The sequence below is a fragment of the Gallinula chloropus genome (genome assembly GCF_964237585.1).
Source record: "Gallinula chloropus genome assembly, chromosome: Z".
In the NCBI taxonomy this organism is placed as follows: domain Eukaryota; kingdom Metazoa; phylum Chordata; class Aves; order Gruiformes; family Rallidae; genus Gallinula; species Gallinula chloropus.
Genome location: NC_140089.1, coordinates 80,509,047 through 80,525,781, shown reverse-complemented (window position 1 = coordinate 80,525,781; position 16,735 = coordinate 80,509,047). Strand labels below are relative to the sequence as shown.

The 16,735-nt window shown below is 41.6% G+C and overlaps 1 protein-coding gene across 1 annotated transcript in view; it reads right to left on the bottom strand.

Annotated features, from left to right (window-relative positions):
- UBAP2 (ubiquitin associated protein 2) overlaps positions 1–16,735 on the bottom strand; it is a 128,789-nt gene that overhangs the window by 105,618 nt on the left and 6,436 nt on the right. The window lies entirely within an intron of this gene.

Below are 16,735 nucleotides of genomic sequence, written 5' to 3'. Positions count from 1 at the left end.
CCTGTCCCAGGGCTCTGTCACCACTGGGAAGAAGTTCTTCTGCAGGTTGGTGTGGAACTTCCTGTGCTCCAGCTTGCAGCCATTGCCCCTTGTCCTGTCACCACACACCACTGAGAAGGGGCTGGCCAAATGGACTCAAGCTGCACCAGGGCAGATTCAGATCAGACATCAGGAAAAAGTTCTTCACCAAAAGGGTTATTGGGCACTGGAACAGGCTGCCTAGGGAGGAGGTTTAGTCAACAACACTGGATGTATTTAAAAGATGGGTAGATGAGGTGTTCAGGGATACAGTTCAGAAAGGGATGGGTATGGTTGGACTCAATTTTAAAGGTCTTTTCCAACCTAGTGATTCCGTGAAAAACAATCATATTCCCAAACTAATTCCTCTATTCCCCACCATCAGGCTGCTTTCCTGGGCATATACAGAGGTCACAGATTTCTCCTGTTTGGAATGATGATGCTCACATTTAAATACAACCTTCCTGGTCAGTATTTTTGTTTTCCTCTCCTTCACACTTTCAGAAATCTACAAAGCTACCTATTATCCTGCTTAAAACATACTTTTGTTGTATAGCAACAAAGAAACACACACATCATTGCTAACCCCTTTGTGGCAGTCAGCTTTCATCCTCATTCACTCTCTAGCATCAAAATTACTTCTAAACAAGAAATTTATTATTCCCCCCGTTTGTCGGTACAGCATCTAACACAAGGCTTTTATTGCTGAGTATGGTGTAAAGTAGCTATGATAACTGTAAAAAAGATCTCTCAACTGGTCAGAACAGTCACAGTCAACTGCCTGGTTTCTTTCCCCAGGACACTGGGAAGTAAAACTGCAAATTTAGGCAATTAAAGACAACCTGTGAGTGGTGCACATGGGCTGAAGGAGATGTGTTAACAAGCAGCACAGCACTTGTACTGCAGCCCCAGCCTATGAACGTGCCTCAGTAGGAAACCTGTCAGAGCAGCAGCTGTGGTGCAAGCTGGCACTGAGTTCAATGCACAGTGATGCTCAGGTGAAAAGTGAGCAAAGTGCTGTGCCTGTGTGAAGGAGGATGGATTCAATACCCAACTGCTCACCAGCATCAGCAAGCAATGGGCACTCAAAGCTGTGATGAGACACCTAAGTTTAAGCACAGATTCACGATGGTGGGGAGCCCCATCTAGAATCATAAAGACAATTAACCCCACTGTTATCTAAACCTCTTCTTCGCTTTAGAAATACATTTTGTAGCCAAAATTGAACCCAGACATTGAATTTCTTTATATGGTATTTGAAGCATTCAATACAGTCTGCAGAGCAAATATATTTCCATGAACCCTTACATAGTTGACAAGAAAAGGCCAGCCTTTATCAGCAAGTGACTGCAGTACGAGCTGAGCTGGAACGCTTTCTCCAGCCTTCTGAACACATTCACCAAAGCATCTCAGTCTCTCAAGGTTCTGTAACTTGGTGCTGTTGTGCCCCAGAACACACAGGCCTTCACCAGAACACCCCAAGACCCAGTTACAGTCAGAACAGAGATTATACAAGGACACGGCAACATGTTCTACAGAAAGCAACATACTCGGTATGCGCAGAGATGCTCAGAACAGCAAATGCAACACTTATCACTGATTATCTTCTTGTGGCTGCCCACTAAATTTTAAACACATTATGAACTCTGCCTTCACTTAAGTCTGCAGTGAAGACTACTTCTGCTCTTTCTGTTAAAGCCTAACTGAAACTTGCTGAGTGCACTGCCAGTGCCCAAAACCTTACATTTATACAGATTAATAGTGACCTTTGGGTTGTTTGGTTTAGTTCGGTTTTGGTGGTGGTCTTTTTGAAAGTGTTGGTCACCACATCAGAGTCTGAACCTAGCTCAATGAGCAATGAAAAAAAAGCCCTGAACAGAGAACACGACAGGGAGCACAAACCTCTTGAAGTCAAGCTAATAGTTTTCAAAACATGATTGTCTAGAATCAGCCCACTGTGATTTTTAACATTTAGAAATTACAACTCCATTGGGTCTCAATTTGTTCACCATTTATGATTTAACTTCGTGTTTACAGATTCTGGTACCTAGAAATTCTGACATACATTTCAATGCTATTTTCTCTAATTTCACCACAGCTACTCAAAATATTGTGATCCAAGCTTTAGACATGACAGCAGTGCACACACAGCAAAACAAAAAGTCTTCCATTTGCTTGTAAAGCAGACACTGAACTAGAGCCTACACTTCTGACAGCCAGGCAACATGTGCTCCCTCTGAAGAGCACTGTGCCTTTTCTCCCTCTCTTAATGTGTACTTTACAGAGCCTCTGTGTCACAGCTGCTCAAGCCATGTCTGATTTTCAGGATGGAAGGACACTTTAAGGAAAAAGGCATGTACACACATGATTGAAACTCCTGAGGGATGAAGTGGCATCCCCAGAGATGAGGCAGCAAAACACACTTCTGGAGGGAGCAAAGCCAAACAACCTGAGCTGTATAACAAGAGCTTTAAAGAAGATCCTCATCTTGTTGACCATGAAGCCTGTGAGCAGTAAAATTTGGCAATATGTCCAAAGCAGGAAGCCAGCAAAGCTGAGAGCTTCTTCCTGGCAGCAGTATGGACTTGCAGTTGCTTCTGACAAGCATGGAAACACATCTTCAGTTTGACATTCCCTATTAAGCTAACACAGGCATGTCATAAACCATTTCAGACACAATCCAGCCTTCTTAAAAGCACAACTGGCAGCTTGATATAAAGAGAGCTTTCAAAATAAAGCCATTTTACTTGCCCTTATCTGGCTCCCACTATCTACCAGTGCTGTCCAGACACAGCAACCAGACCAACCCCAGCACAAACAAGGAGTAGCTGAAGGACTCTGTTCCAACATCAACAGTGCACTGACCAGGGAAAGAAACATCTCACCCCCTTGGCATGGGCATGCCTTCACAGCACAGTGTGAAGGCTTCACACCCTACCACACCTACTCTTTAGAGTACCAAAGTCACAGGCAGAAAGGAGAGAGATAGCCACTGCCTTCAAATTACAGCAGTGACTACAGTTTTGACCATTAAGTCAAAAAAAATAATGTCAAGGACATTATTAATTAACAAAATGGGGTTGGACAAGAATACTTCCTTGCTCACAAAGCAGTTTCTTACTCTCTCCCCAATTCCTCATATTAAAGTCTGTTTGGCAGGCTGTTGTCATAGCAATGAGTAGGAAATCACAAACTGATGAACTTAATTTTAACTGCAGATCAAATGAGGAAAGAAGATTTGGGACTGAAAGACAACTCTTAATTAAAATCTGTTTAATAAATGTAAAAAAAAAAAAATGAAGACAAGCAGATGTTTAAGTTCCCGTGTCAGGGTCTAGCTCAGTGCAAAAGTCTCTTACCAGCAGTTAAAGTTTGACCTTGTAGAAACATTCCAACTCTAGCAAGTTGCCAAAACAGCTGTATTTCGAAAAAATAGATACACATTAAACGAAACAGACCCCCAAGTCACTAGCAAAGAGAGGAGAAGAAAGCACTAAAGAAACTGAACTTCCCAAAACTGTCACATAAAGAAGGTGGTTATACTTTCATAACAATGAAAAGCACAGGTCTGCTATTAAAAAAAAGAAAATTAGTTATGCAATCTAGTACCTCCAGAGGAATGCTGCCTTTATTTCTCCTCAAGAAAGCAACAAAAACCCACAAGCAAAACAAAACCCTTGACCATTTGTTAAGAAAATTGTTCAAGTATCTTTAGCTTCTCAAGCACTTCATCACAAAGCAAATACCTAGACTTAAAAATGGAAAACAGAGGAATTCAAAATCAAAATCATCCCAAATGTCAAGGTTTTGTTTGGTTTAGTTTCCCTCTGTACACAAAGCCTAGCCTAAAGACCTTCACACAACAGTAGACACAGCATCCTATAAAAAGCCACGATGAGACTGACAATGGAATGGCAACAATTCTGTTTCCCAAAAGCAGTATCTCAGTATTGGTATCTCAACCTTCAGCTTTCTTAAAGAGACCAAATTCTAGCCCCTCACAAAGTCTTCATACCATCAGTCTTATTCAACAAATTCAGTTGAGTTTTGCTCTGGATTTTAAGTGGAAAACAGGAAGGCAAAAATCAAAGAGTAACTGAATTCATATCAACACAAAAAGCAGGTTTTTAAAGCCACCATGATACTTCCTTTGATCTTTTGTTCCACGTTCCTTCAACAAGAAATTGTGCCCTTTTATGCTCAAAGTCAAAACAGCAAGAGACACAGGTAATGCGAATTGACTTGACAGGGTGGCAAGCACCACAAGGCACAGTAAAACCTTCTGCTGAACTTCCAGGGACAGACCATGCACTGCAGTACCAACTGACTTTCAAGAATCCTTCTGAGTTAAATATTCACTTCCATCAGCCGAACAAAACATTTGCAGTTTCAATTCTCCTCCCTGAGGCAGTCTCCAGAAAGTTATTTTCTTGACTCTCTGGACAAGGAGCTGCAATAAAGAACATTGTGCAGAAATCTCTCTGAATAACTCAGAAGTGTGGTTGCTTTTTTATACTCTAATAACAAAGCCACTCAGTCAAGGATTTTTCCCAGTGACAGGGCTGTGAGAAGGCTGCAGGACACTGCCTCATGACAGCACGACAACCATAGATGTACATTGAGTCGGGATTTCACTCCTACACCAGCAGCATGGCATGAGCATGAGGAAAAAGTGCAAAGGAAAGAAAATGATGTCTGCAAGCATGGATGCAAGGCATTTCCCTCAAGTGCTGATGTCTCAAGAATCTCACTGCCTTTATTACTGCTTGGAAGAGGAAAGGAGTTTGCAAGAGGGTCCCACGCTCCTCGGCAGCAGTGCTGATTACTCAGTGCCTGTACTGCCCCAAGCAAACACCACTGAACCTGAGCTTATGGATCCTGGGAGGATTCAGGTCTCATCATCTTATGGTCCTCTACAGTAAATAGGAGGAATATTGATGGCCAGAGTATACCTACATCACAGGAGAGAGAAATTGTACTATCTGTATGTTCTCATGTTTTAGCAAACAGAGAGGACTGCTGAAGTGACCAGAGTACCAGCACAAACATATTAACACATGCACCTCCAGTTGTGTTTGCAAAGCACACTGAATAAACAAGTGAATTCTCAGTTGCTGAAATCATTCTCATTGCCAAATCAATCTATAATTAGCTAAGAACACACCCCAATTTACAGAAATCCACCATTTCTCATTACCATTCAAAATGTTAATTTCAGGACTGGTATTCTTAAGTAAATATTACATAAAGGAAGAAAAAATATACAGACAGGTCTGCAAAACAACACAGTCTTGTCTTATTTGTGAAGAGAAAGTAGTGCTTATCTTCAGAATGCTTGAGTTAGGCAAGGGCTGGTCACATACCCAGAGCCCCTCTCAGAGAGTGCAAAGGGGACTGAACAGCAAAGTTTTCCTTCTACACCAGAGCAGCTTTCAAACATGAAAGTCAAATAACATTAACATCGTTTTTCAAAAACCTTCACTCTTACAATACCTATTTCTGTTCCTATCCCAGTGTCTCTGCCTGTTTTACAGGCATGTTTTACACTTCTGTATATACTGATTATCCTAGCTTTAATAAAAATCTTCCAACTACACCCAAAAAACATCCAGTGGACTTGCCCTCATCATTTCTTTATATTCAGACTTCAAAGGCAACAAGTGTCTTTCTTAATACAGAAATTTCTGAAATAGGATCTACATTTTCCCAAATTCAGTTTTCCCTGGTATTAAAAAAAAAAGGGGGGGAGACAAACACACACAACATGTTAGACAATCACATTAAAGTCAGAGAAGTCTAATCAACTTACTGACTTCCACCCAGGGCTTTGTTTCACACAACCAAGGCAATGTTCTTACTGCTAAAAACCTGACCAGCAAAAAACCACCCAGCTCTGCAGCTGTCAGAACACAAGAGCCCTTAGTGACTCTGGATAATCAAAAAGCAGTGAATGTCCTAGAAGACTCAGAGGACTTGACCTTACATGCTTCAGACATGAGTACCTACAAAGTAGGTACTTATCTTCTGCTGCCTTTCTGCAAGAACACCATTTTAGACAGCAACCTGCTGGACTTCCACGTGCAAAAAGAACATAAAGTCCCACTCCCTGTTCTAATGATAAGCCACCTGTTTGCACAGACCTGCAAGATGCACTAGTTACCAGCACTTACCACTGGCTGTAATGGAACTGTGTAACAGAGACTAGGGGAGTAGAAAAAGAAGCAGCACTAGTCCAACACAGAATATATAGAAAATACAAATTCTCTTGGAGAAGCAGCAACCGTGGGCGTCCTGGGAGAAAGGGGTAACAGCCAGTTCACTTTTGAAGCAGGTCGGTTTCTCTGCTAAAAGAAAATATTTTAAGAAAAGCTCTGACCTGTCCTGAGATTCAAAGACCTGAAGGAAAAATTAAATACATGTTCCTGTCAACTTTGATGGGAGGACCACAGTTCTTGCCCTCATCATAGAAAACACTTCTGTGAACCTTCCCTAAAAGTTACCAAAATAAAGGAGATAATGTATTCCCTCCCATCCACAACCACCCTCTATGCTGTCCTGAACAGTCAAGTGACTCAGTGTATCTCAGGTTAGGAAGCATACAGACACCACAGTGGCTTGGAGCTGGCTGCTGGAGCTTGCACAACCGTGCACAAGCTACTTCCCCTTGCTGCAGGAAGAAGAGAATAGCTCTAATTGAGTCCTCTGCTCTCTTATTTTCTAGCCTAAGGAGATAAAAGAAAACACTAGCCAAGTGAATACACAGTGTTCTTGCTATTTATTCCATCAGTGCTACATCCAGTGGCAAATAACCGCCGGTATTGCAAATCCCTTCACACCTGCTTCTATCAAAAAAATGGAACAAAAATACAGGGGGTGAAGCCCCACATATTTCCCCTCCCAAGGTTTCCTGATTAGCATTCTGTAGAAGTGCTCTACAGTGCCCACAACTTCCAAAAACGCAGGAGCCAGCAGCACTATGGCATATTCACCCCATGCAACAAACACTCAGATTGAATTAACTTGGAGGCTTATAAAAAACATTAACTAGTACTTCACAAAAGAAAAAGTTTATTGCAGCTAAGGAAAACAGTGAGCTAGCAGGTTTTACAGGGTTGAAAATCATTACCCTCTATAGCCAGGACTCACACAGCCCTCCTGAAGTCACACAAGAGTGGAGGAAGGCTGAGCAGAGTTTGAGACAAAAAAAAACTTGGCTGAAGTTTTAGTTCCTGTTTGAAACTGGGCTGCATTCATTCAAAGTTCAACCCACAGCACAGGTAGAACCCCAGCAGTTTATTCCATTAATACCAAGTTTCAGCTCACACCTAGTAGCATACAACTGTGAGCTGTCACCACAAACAGCATTCCTGCTCCCCTACTCCTTAGCCACGTACTACTGCTTGTTCCCTTCAATCAGACTAACCATCGTGCAGCTGCAGAGGGAGTGGGTTCAGTGAGCTGATCCAAGAGCAAACTAAACCCTCTAAAACAGAATGGTCAGTCAGTGGAATAAGCTTTTCCAGTGAAAACCTACGTGGCTATACAGCTGCTGAATCTGACATGGAATAGGGATCAAGCCCACAAGGAAAGGGGGAACTTGCATTTTGGCAGCCACACACCATCATAACATCAGCAGCACGTGAGGTTCCACCTTTCATTTTCCTGGGATCAGTACAGCAAAATTTGATCTGGTGAGACCTTCTGCTCACAACAACAACAAAAAAAACCCAAGCACATTCAAATTGCTTTGTAGGCATTAAAAAAAAACCACCAAACCCCACCAAAAAACCTCCCAGGAAGAGACTCTTGAATATATCACTATCTTATGGCATATATATTCTTTTGATCACCACCAGGAAAACAGACCTTACTGAAGACCACCCCTTTAACACCCAGCCTCTTGGATACCTGTTGGCATTGAACAACTCTAGTGAAGACTACACATGGAAAAATCTGGAGGGGCTTCTACTCAAACAAGGGGAGGCTATAATCAACCAACATTAGGGCAGCCTGACTAACACAGCTTATGGTTATCTAGAGCACCGTGCCTTCCTCCAGTCACAGAACTATCTGTCTACTCTCAGTTTTGGGCATTAAACAAGAGACTCAAACTACCCTAAAGCAATTTATCCATCAAAAGCAATCTTTAATGATTTTGTACATGCAACTGCATATTTGATACTTTTTGCTGGTCATCCTTGAATTTCACTTTCACTGGATAAAAACACTTTAAGCATCTAACCTTTCCTTATCAAAAGCCCCACCTTGAAAAGTCTTTGGTCCCTCTGCCAGCTCATTAAAACTCTCAGCAGTCCCTCCAAGAGGGAAAGGTGGAAATCCAGACAGACTTGTCCAGGAAGACAGGGTTGGGTGACTTAGAAATTCCTCAGACAGCTCCCTACACACACACAAAAAAAAATTCAAAGTGTCTGCAGACTGCTAATAAACTTGAACACCTTTCAGCCTATGCAAGATGAATTTGGTGGTCAGCTGTAAGTCCAGGTTAGCTTAAGGCACACACAGAGTCACACTTACATACAAAGGTGAGGAAGCAGTTTCTGAGTACAGACCAAACCAGTTATGTATGCTCCCTCTAAAGAAAACATGGAAGGATGTATGATCTCAGGTCACCCTTTCACTAAGCTATCAATACTATATGGAAAATAAATATTTAAGTAGCCAAAGTATCTCAGGTAAGACTAAGAGACACCACTGAAGCTGTACAGGACATATCACCTTCCTACATTAACTATGACCAACTTGCCTCAAAACCACCATTCTCCACACCTCTAGTGACAATGTCAGCAGAACACTTAGGAAACAGTTTGGGCTTAGGCTATGTCAGGACATACAGCACAAGCTGCAAGCACACATCAGGGGCACTTCAGGCTTGTGATCTGCTGACAGTACCAACCACGATACACTACAGTTAGAAAAAAAACTTCCAGTGGACCACCCCCTACCAACCATCACCACTACAATCTGCAGCTAGCTGTACCCACAAGATGACTAATTCATGCAATAACAAAGAAAAAAAGCTATTTAAAACAAAAAAGTGGGGGTTTTGTTATTTAACAATTTATCAGTAAAGCTAATGCTGATTAAACTGGTACCAGAACAAAAAAAAAAGATGCTGAATTATAACAGGAGCAGGGAAAAACACAAGTACTGAGAACTGCTAGCTTTGGGTATTAAAATGCTCTGATGTAACACCCCATATCTGAACAGCCCCTAACATTAACTGCTGTTTATACAGAAAAACAAACCCAGTAAGAAGACTCAAGTTGAGACCCAGGTACTCCAAAAGACAGAAGGAAATAGCTAGCAGAAGCTGGGAGCCACACAGCCAGGACAATATCCAGGAGGAATTACAGAAGGGGAGTTTGCTTGCAGACAAGGAGGCTCACAGTAAGCAGCACCCTCATTCTCACACCGGTAGAAACGTATTAAACTGCCTCAAAAACAAAGGCACATAGTGAATTCACACTAGAACTGACATGGAGCAAAGTGGAAAGTGCCACCATGGAAAAAAAAAAGTTTTGAAGGGGAAGATTAATTCAGACTTGCAACACTCATCACATCACATTACAGACTCAACTGAAAACAGCAGCTAAATTACAAGACAAGTGAAACAAAAGCAAATGCACTTGATCAGTAAGGCTGTATCCAGGAAGTGTACCAGAAACACTGTGGTATCAAATTTTTGATTCTAGCTTCAGAGTTTTGGTAACAACACCAAAGAGCCCAGGTATCATCCTGAACCTGTACACAGCCTACTCACTCCTTGAAGGAGACACTGAGGGAAGAGGTACAGACTGCTGCTTGTGATACCTTCAGGCATTCAGAAAACTGAAGAAAACCAGGAGCCTTGCTGAGAAAGGCTCATTTAAAGAACACTAGATATTCTAGAATGTCTTTCCCAGATAATGATATTTCTCAAGGTTCATCTCAGGCAAGAGGAAAAATCCACCAAAACATTTCCCCCCCCCCCCAGTGACACATATAACTGAATATAAAGTTCCAGGAGGAGGAAAATAATCGTTTCTAAGACAGTTTTAGAGGTTTCCCCCTTCACAATCCTATATGCTTTTAATCAAGATTTTATGCAATTAATTCATGTAAAATTTATACTTTACAATGTGAAACACTGTGGGAAGCAGAGTCATTTCAGACTTACTGTCAGGTGCTCCAAGGCAAGCAGACACCAAAACAGCACCCACAACTGGAGGCCATAAGAGGTAATTTTTATTTTTCTGCCAACTCTGGATTGTTCCTTCTATGGTCATGACAGCTGTCAGCTTTCTGTCTGGCTTTAAACAAGGCAGACCTTACTACTTTCCTTATGTACTAATCCTCATCTTGACCTGCTTCAGTCAAAAAAACAGGGTTTACTCCAAGCTTTCCCAGTGAGCTCTGAGCACTGTTTTCTTCATGATCACAACTTTTCAAGTTGGTGTCACAAGTAAGTTCACTTACTCTTGTTCCGTTGTTCTCACAGTTAATGTGAGGTCAGGTCTGTCTGATCTGCACCAAAATTCTATCAACCATCCAAGGAAATGAATCTTCACAATCTTTACAACTTTAAACATACAGCACACTACAAAGGAACAGGATTCCAACCTAAAAGCAGGAATAAAGCCATCCAGGCTGTTCTTGTATGCTTAATATTAAAAAGCAAAATGAAACTCATCTCCAACTTCTTGGTTTCTTAACCTCTCTAAAGAGGATGCTAGAGAGACAGGCTGCTCACATTTGCTGTCAAGCCTCATAAAGTTTTGCTGTGTTTAATTCAGAATTATCTTCTCTCTAACATGGGGGGAGGGGGAGGACAAACCACCTATAGGCTTCTTCTAAGACCCACAGTCACTGTTCCAGCTCCCCATCTTTATACTTTTCTGCAAGTCTGGACTGCCTCAAATTACATGTTTGGCTGCCACACGTTTTCTGTCTCCTGTAGAAGGTTCTCACTCTACCCTGCCACTCTTTTCAAACCAGACTAGCTTATAATAATATTTTTTTTTTAAGTGCAAAGAATGAGCATATATTCTTCAAAGCTTCCTATGAACAGACCATTAAGAAATTCAGGTATTTATTCACTTATTTTCTTAAGAGTTACATTTCCTCTTAAATATATTTTTGTGTTCTGATGGGTTATTCATTACTATGCTGTGTTAGCCTAACAGCCCCTCACTGCACAGTTTATATGATGCAGCAGGCAGTATTAGAATGCCTAAGTAGAAAATCTGTTTTCTAAGACATCCCAAGAAAACAATACACACATGTCTATTTTAACATCAATCTACAAAACAAGTTCTAACAAGTGTTAAAACTGTTCTGAGTTACTCACATTTGAAAAAGGATTTGCACTCTTCAAACTTTAAGTTTCTGAAACAGCTATCTTTCATTAATTACAGCACCTCACCCTGGGTACACATGTGAATTCTGAACTGCACCTGGAATACACATTTTGCTAATCAGAGTGTTCAACTCTAGCAACAGCATTAAAATATTACAGGTATCAGCTGTAGAGATCATACTGTATCTACAAAAACCTCCCTGAACAAATGGTTTGGCAATGACAATCTTTAAAACCATTTCAGCAGAAGATCTGTTGTAAACATCAATTTTCTCCAAGCAAACCAAGAAGCTGTATCTACACTGAAGTCAAGCAAAGAATGAGCAAGAGGTAAGCAAGATAAAATATTAAAAGTTTCAAAAATTGCATGATAAAGTAATAACTTTTTAACAAAAAAAAAAAAACAACCTTTTTCAGTCATTTCATGGAATCTCCTGAGCTGGAAGGGACCCATAAGGATCCCCAAGACCAACTCCTGGCTCCACACTGAACCAGCCAGGTCAGAGTGTGGGACTGAGCATTGTCCAGACGCTTCTTGAACTCAGCCAAGCTCAGTGCTGTGACCCCTTCCCTGGGGAGCCTGTGCCAGTGCCTGACCACCCTCACAGTACAGAACCTCTTCCTAACATCCAGCCTAAACCTACCCTGTCACAGCTTCATCCCGTTCCCTCGGGTTCCATCCCTGGTCACCAAAGAGAGGAGATCAGTGTCTGTCCTTTCACTCCCCCTTGTCAGGAAGCCACAGGCCATGATGAGGTCTCCCCTCAGTCCCCTCTTCTCCAGGCTGAACAAACCAAGGCTCCTCAGCCTCTCCTTGTAAGACTTCCCCTCCAGACCCTTCCCCATCCTCCTTGCCCTCCTCTGGACACTCCCCAGCAGTTCCATGTCCCTCTTGTACCGTGGCACCCAGAACTGCACACACAGCACTCGAGGTGAGGCCGCCCCAGCGCAGTGCAGAGCAGGACAGGCCCCTGCCTGGCCCGGCCGGCCTTGCCGTGCTTGATGCACCCCAGGACAGGGTTGTCCCTCCTGGCTGCCTGGGCACACTGCTGGCTCATGGGGAACTTGCTGTCGACAGAGACCCCCAGATCCCTCTCAGCATGGCTGGCCTCCAGCTTCTCATCCCCCAGGCTGGGTGTGCAGCCAGGGCTGCCCCTTCCCACCTGCAGAATCCAGCACTCTCACAGAATGCTCTGTAAGGTTTCTAGCACAACAAGGAATCACTAAGCACACTTGCTGTAAAAGCCAAGATGACACTAAGTAAATTGAGAAATTACCAAGAGGCAAATTTCAAATGCAGAACAGTATGTTTTAAGTGTGTCCTCAATTTAACTCATGAAGACTGTTCTTCAACGAGTACACTGCCTAAAACATCGCCTCTGGAAAAACAGTAAGAACCACCTGATTCACTAGAATAAGGTGAAAACAAAAATTTTAAGACGAAAAATGCAATTTGTCGTTCTACACACCTCCTCTGCTAAGAGCAAGAAGTCCAAGACAGCATTAACCCAAAGCTGTAATCAGCAGAAAGCAAACTGCTAAAAGGCTACTCCCTGTCTCACCTTCAGGACACTGAAACTTGCAGTTCTGCACAGGTTTTGGGTGGGTTGAGGGTTTTTTAGGTTTTGTTTTGAAAGCCTACAAGCCTCATAAATTGATTTTGCCCGTTTGGTACCTCCATTTTCTAGAATCTTAAAACTGAAAAACAATACTTACCAACCCTGATGCTCTGCTGTAAAACTCTAAAGCACAAGGTGGTAGCATGACCTTAGTTTTCATACCTCAAAAGAACCCTGACATGAAGTCAAGAGATGTTGAGATTTGTTGTCATGGAAGTTACTGTGAGATCACAGCCACATCACAGGAATTTCTTCACAGGATCAACTGCAAGAGACTGATAGAATGGGATGAAACAGCTCTCAAAACACACCACATTCAAACATTCCTGAGTATACATGCAACTGCTGAGAACAGCAACTTCAAGTAGCAGGATTTTTACTTCCACTTATTCATGAAAGTCCATTTGAAGAGTTACAAATACCTCCAAGAAAAACACTCGTGCTCCTTCCAGAATTTGTTACCAGAGGAAGAAAGGGGAGGAAAAAGCCTGTTTAAAAATATTATCTCATCCCCAAGGCCAGATATGCAACTTCCCTTAAAACTATTCTAAGATCTCAAATGTTATGTGCACAATTAATAAAACCCAGAAAGTTTCCAGAACACAAAACACCTTCTATATCAGAGATCATCAGTCAGGCCTCAATGTGTATTCGCATATGCAAGCATATTTGAGAGGGGGAAAAGCCCAAACAGAAACACACCACACCACTTTGCTCAACTGAATTATCAAAATTCCTATCAAATTTTAAAAGTAATACAACAAAGAGACCTTATAGCTACTACAAATCCACAAGAGGCTGTCATTTTACTTCAGAAGCAAGTATAAATATATCAATGTTTACCTGGAACTCACTTTTCAGCAGAGATTTAAACAAAAAACCTGCATTTCAGTCACGTTAGAGAATTAAATATGATTTTAAAATATGCAAAGTATCTTTCAAAAAAAGATCTTAGCTGGTTTGAAGCTTAATAAAAACCTTCATTTTATACAGTTTTTTTTTGGGGGGGGGGGTTAAAGTAAATTGAGGGCTTTTTTCAATTTCATTTTATTTTTTTAAATTAGAAATTTGTGTCCTTTTAGCAATACAAACAACTTATGAAAAAGAGGGGTGAAGACTAAATGCAGCAGGTCAGCATTTCAATAAGCTTTGACACATCCCAGAAGGTGAACTACTTAGGTCAGTTCACAACGGGGTCTGGAAGAAGGTACTGCTTTTCCCAAGCTGATCTTCATGATTTTAAGAAAGCAGACCCCTCTACACCTCTCCAGCCATAAATATAAAACTGGTACAAAATATGATAGAGCCACAATGCCCAAACATCCATTTGGATATAACAACCTACTCTAAGGCTCTACTTTCAGTCTCTCACATGTTGACTTCAGCTGAACGCCCTTAGGCTTTAACTACAATAAAATAAGTTCATTTCAGCAAAGTTTAGTACTGTGTTAGAGCTATGCTTATGTGATATTACTTCACCTGGCAGGGAAACTGAGAAATCTGAGATTTTTCAGAAAATGTAGGTGGTGACAAGCTCATTTTATTCAACAGAAGGACAAAGTACATCTCTAAAGAGAGCTACCTTTCCCCTTCATTAAAGTGCCAGCAGAGATAGCTTACCCTTTCCCCTTTACATTTGTCCCTTAGAAAAAGAACAAAAAGACGATCTTAAAAAAAAAACTTTCACACTATCTCATGGCATGTCTGTTCATATATAAACTTCTGGGGAAAAAAGCAACTCTGCAGCAACATGTACCCATAAATTTAGAACAAAAATGCATTTATAGGAATACCAGGAGACACAAGACACAAACTCCCAGCTTCCCAGTTTGCATTACTGAAGCCTCAGCTGCTACACACTGACAGAGCAACTGGTTCTAGAGACTGAAACATAGCCACAGAGTCAAATAATTCACCATGCAGATTTAATAACTCAAAGGGATGCAGAGAACAGAGGGGTGCAGAGAACAGACCACTTCCTCCTCCCCACATGTTCCACCAGGGCCCATTGCTCCCTTCAATACTTCATCCCTCCCTTCCAGTGCAGTTCACCAAAGCAGGAATTTTGTTTGTAAAGACACAGCTAAGGATGCCCAGCATTAATGACTTGATTTCAGCTGCTGTGAGCCAAACTCCAGGCAATTCAAACAAACAAATCCGAGCAGCAACCCATCATATTGGTCATCAAGAATACCAGACTCTTCCCCCATTTCTCCCCCTCCAGCCCAAATCCATCTTGCAACTACCCCTAAGCCACATCCTCCTCCTGCTTCTCCACAGACAACTCACTCTACCTCATACCTCAATATACAGCACAAAGACATGTGTGTTGAGTCAAGGAGAGAATGTACCACCAAAAGAACACGCTGATCCAAACTTTCCTCCCATATCATGGAGCAGCTGGAAGGGGAGGAAGAGTTGCATGCAGCTTCTCAATCAGGGTCTGGCAAATTAGAAGTTTAATAAGGCAACCTACAACCATAAAGCCAGTTCCCAGCCCACCACCTCTCCTCAACATGGGGAGGAAAACAATTCCAGTTGCTGAACTATTTAATTTGTTCTCTCCTACCTTCAGCTTGAATCTCAAAGAGCTACTTGGTTTTTGCTGGGTGAAAGAGGTTTTAGTTACCACAGTCTGACTCGAGGTTCAAAACCTGCTTGTTCTGGCCTGCAAGGTAAGATGTGTCACTCAGTATGCTGCATGCTTAGATACTAGGTGCTTTTGCTTAGATATCAAAATCAACTGAACAGGGACAGTTTTGTCATTTCTTGGCCTCAATTATTACATTTTATAATAGGTAAGTCATTTCATAATTAGTGAAACACATAACATCAACAGAACACATACTATTTTACTGGATTTCTTGAGAAAAAACACCCAAGTTAAACATTTTCTCTTCCCTTTCTCCCATGACTGAAGTACTCAGAAGCACTCCCTAACAATCAATGGAATCAGCAAGGTAGGCAAGTCATTAGAAATATTTGAGGTAGGCTTCCCAGCAGAAACTAAACCTCACTGATGTTTCATTTCAGGGGACAGTACTTAAAAAGAGCTGTCCCAGCACTTCTCAGATTCAATATCCCTAACTATGAAGTCATTTTAACGAACTGACTTTGTTTTAACCTTTGTCTACAGCTGGGGGGGGGTTCCAGGGATCTGGGGGAAGAGGGACGGATTTGCAAGAACAGGAAAAATAGGCTGATCTAGTTCATTTCTAATTCACCAGGACCTGTGTAACTCTACAAAGTTTCATCTTTACTCTTACTTAAAAGTACTTTTAAAAATAATTTTGATGCACAGAGCCTCACAAGATGAGCTGCTTAATATGCAGAAGAGCAGTAAGAACTCATCCTAAACTCTCTTAAATGCAGCATGTACATTAAATCATCGATGACAATCCACACAGCTCCTGGAAGGAACATACACAGGACTTGGGTAATTTTATCACCAGCAGACAATCAAGTGCTATACCTGTTTTCTCCCTCACACAACTGCTGAATTACAGTCTTCAGTTCAGCAAGTGGCAAGACAGCCAATTACTCCTTATTTGCAAGCACAGAAGTCATTCAGATTTGAAATACAGATCTTACTAAACACACATCCCAAACCTTACCCACTTCACCTACCAGGAGTCATGAATTACTGTTACCACCCCTACTAAATTCAACTGCAAATCCACCTCCTTCTCAGTGGCAGGTGAGAATGTATAGTCTTTCTGGCAAACTCAAAGCTATGTATTTG